The sequence below is a fragment of the Plenodomus lingam genome (genome assembly GCF_022343315.1).
Source record: "Plenodomus lingam strain CAN1 chromosome Unknown contig_51, whole genome shotgun sequence".
NCBI classification, from domain to species: domain Eukaryota; kingdom Fungi; phylum Ascomycota; class Dothideomycetes; order Pleosporales; family Leptosphaeriaceae; genus Plenodomus; species Plenodomus lingam.
This window is the reverse complement of record NW_027093959.1, coordinates 20776-24326: the sequence shown is the minus strand read 5'-3', so window position 1 is coordinate 24326 and position 3551 is coordinate 20776. Positions and strand designations below refer to the sequence as shown.

General features: G+C 35.8%; 1 non-coding gene across 1 annotated transcript; it reads left to right on the top strand.

The window, feature by feature from the left end:
- Positions 1–234: 234 nt before the first annotated feature.
- Positions 235–2031, top strand: IAQ61_009272. Its single transcript, XR_010715569.1, has one exon. It is a non-coding gene; the product is annotated as an 18S ribosomal RNA (ribosomal RNA).
- Positions 2032–3551: the final 1520 nt, after the last annotated feature.

Below are 3551 nucleotides of genomic sequence, written 5' to 3'. Positions count from 1 at the left end.
TAAGGCATGTATGTGGCGAGTTTAAACACGCGGAAACGCCTGTTAGGCTTTATTATAGACTATTCCTTAAGAAACTTAGTAGGGGCAATTAAATTAGTTGCTAGTTGTAACTAGTGCCTTGTGTGCTATTATGCTAGTAGCTAGAATTGCTTCTGCGATTTCTTATCACGTACTTTCCGCCTCCTTTTAAGGGTAGTGCTTGTGCGCTTTGGCGTATTAGGTATTAGGATTGTTACCTAGTTAATTCTGCTAGTAGTTATATACTTGTCTTAAAGATTAAGCCATGCATGTCTAAGTATAAGCAATTATACCGTGAAACTGCGAATAGCTTATTAAATTAGTTATCGTTTATTTAATAGTACCTTACTACTTAGATAACTGTAGTAATTCTAGAGCTAATACATGCTAAAAACCCTAACTTTAGAAGGGGTGTATTTATTAGATAAAAAACTAACGCCCTTTAGGGCTTCTTAGTGATTTATAATAACTTTACAGATTGTATAGCCTTACGCTAGCAACAATTCATTTAAATTTCTGCCCTATTAACTTTTAATAGTAAGGTATTAGCTTACTATAGTTTTAACAGGTAACAGGGAATTAGGGTTTAATTCTAGAGAGGGAGCCTAAGAAATAGCTACCACATCTAAGGAAGGCAGTAGGCGCGTAAATTACCTAATCCTAACACAGGGAGGTAGTGACAATAAATACTAATATAGGGCTCTTTTAGGTCTTGTAATTAGAATAAGTATAATTTAAACCTCTTAATAAGGAACAATTAGAGGGCAAGTCTAGTGCTAGCAGCTGTGGTAATTCTAGCTCTAATAGCGTATATTAAAGTTGTTGCAGTTAAAAAGCTTATAGTTAAAACTTAGGTCTAGCTAGCAGGTCCGCCTTACCGCGTGTACTTGTCTGGCTAGGCCTTCCTTCTAGAGAACCTTATACCCTTTACTAGGCGTGTTAGGGACTAGGACTTTTACTTTAAAAAAATTAGAGTGTTTAAAGCAGGCCTTTGCTTAAATACATTAGCATAGAATAATAGAATAGGACGTGCGGTCCTATTTTGTTAGTTTCTAGGACTGCTATAATAATTAATAGGGATAGTTAGGGGTATTAGTATTTAATTATTAGAGGTAAAATTCTTAGATTTATTAAAGACTAACTACTGCGAAAGTATTTGCTAAGGATGTTTTTATTAATTAGTAAACGAAAGTTAGGGGATTAAAGATAATTAGATACTGTTATAGTCTTAACTGTAAACTATGCTAACTAGGGATTAGGCAATGTTCTTTTTCTAACTCGCTTGGCACCTTACGAGAAATTAAAGTTTTTAGGTTCTAGGGGGAGTATAGTCGCAAGGCTAAAACTTAAAGAAATTAATAGAAGGGCACTACTAGGCGTAGAGCCTGCAGCTTAATTTAACTTAACACAGGGAAACTTACTAGGTCTAGATAAAATAAGGATTAATAGATTAAGAGCTCTTTCTTAATTTTTTAGGTGGTGGTGCATAGCTATTCTTAGTTAGTAGAGTGATTTGTCTGCTTAATTGCGATAACAAACAAGACCTTAACCTGCTAAATAGCTAGGCTAGCTTTAGCTAGTCGCTAGCTTCTTAGAGGGACTATTAGCTTAAGCTAATAGAAGTTTAAGGTAATAACAGGTCTATAATGCCCTTAGATGTTCTAGGCTGTACGCGCGCTACACTAATAGAGCTAACAAGTTCTTTACCTTAACTAAAAGGTCTAGGTAATCTTGTTAAACTCTATCGTGCTAGGGATAGAGCATTATAATTATTGCTCTTTAACAAGGAATGCCTAGTAAGCGCGTGTTATTAGCATGCGTTAATTACGTCCCTACCCTTTGTACATACCGCCTGTTGCTACTACTAATTAAATAGCTTAGTAAGGCCTTTAGACTAGCTTAGGGAGGTTAGCAACAACCACCCTAAGCTAGAAAGTTTGTTAAACTTAGTTATTTAGAGGAAGTAAAAGTCGTAACAAGGTTTCTGTAGGTGAACCTGCAGAAGGATTATTACCTATTTTTAAAGCACTGCCGCCTTAATTAGTAGCAGCAGTCTACTTTAATTCTACCTATATTTTTTGCGTACTATTTGTTTCCTTAGTAGGCTTGCCTACTAATTAGATCCCTTAAAACTACTTGCAATTGTAGTTAGCGTTAGTAATACTATAATAAATTACAACTTTTAACAACAGATCTCTTAGTTCTAGTATTAATAAAGAACGCAGCAAAATGCGATAAGTAGTGTAAATTGTAGAATTTAGTAAATTATTAAATCTTTAAACGCATATTGCGCCCCTTAGTATTCTATAGGGTATGCCTGTTTAAGCGTTATTTGTACCCTTAAGCTCTGCTTGGTGTTAGGTGTTTGTTCTACTTAGGACTTGCCTTAAAACAATTAGCAGCTAGCATATTAGCCTAGAGCGCAGCATATTTTACGCCTCTTGTTATAGTTGTTAGTATCTATTAAGACACTTTTTAAGCTCTTAACCTTAGATTAGGTAGGGATACCTACTAAACTTAAGTATATTAATAAGCGGAGGAAAAGAAACTAATAGGGATTGCCCTAGTAATGGCAAGTGAAGCGGCAATAGCTTAAATTTGAAATCTGGCTCTTTTAGGGTCTAAGTTGTAATTTGCAGAGGGTGCTTTAGCGTTAGTAGTAGTCTAAGTTCCTTAGAATAGGACGTTACAGAGGGTAAGAATCCTATACATAGTTGCTAGCCTTCGCCGTGTAAAGCCCCTTTAACAAGTTAAGTTGTTTAGGAATGTAGCTCTAAATAGGAGGTAAATTTCTTCTAAAGCTAAATACTAGCTAGAGACTAATAGCGCACAAGTAGAGTGATTAAAAGATAAAAAGCACTTTAGAAAGAGAGTTAAATAGTACGTGAAATTGTTAAAAGGGAAGCGCTTGTAGCTAGACTTGCCTGTAGTTGCTTATCTAGGCTTTTGTCTAGTGCACTCTTCTATAGGCAGGCTAGTATTAGTTTAGGCAGTTAGATAAAGGTCTCTGTCACGTACCTCCCTTTAGGGAGGCCTTATAGGGGAGACAACATGCAACTAGCCTAGACTAAGGTCCACGCATCTACTAGGATGCTAGCGTAATAGCTGTAAGTGGCCCGTCTTAAAATATAGACTAAGGAGTCTAACATCTATGCAAGTGTTTAGGTGTTAAGCCTAGACGCGTAATAAAAGTAAACAGAGGTGGGAACTCTTTTAGGGTGCACTATTAACTAATCCTAATATCTTTAGAAGGATTTAAGTAAGAGCATAGCTATTAGGACCTAAAAGATAGTGAACTATGCTTAAATAGGGTAAAGCTAGAGGAAACTCTAGTAGAGGCTTGCAGCAGTTCTAACGTGCAAATTAATTGTCAAATTTAGGTATAGGGGCGAAAGACTAATTAAACTATCTAGTAGCTAGTTCCTGCTAAAGTTTCCCTTAGGATAGTAGTAACGTATTTAGTTTTATAAGGTAAAGCGAATAATTAGAGGCCTAGGGGTTAAAACAACCTTTACCTATTCTTAAACTTTAAA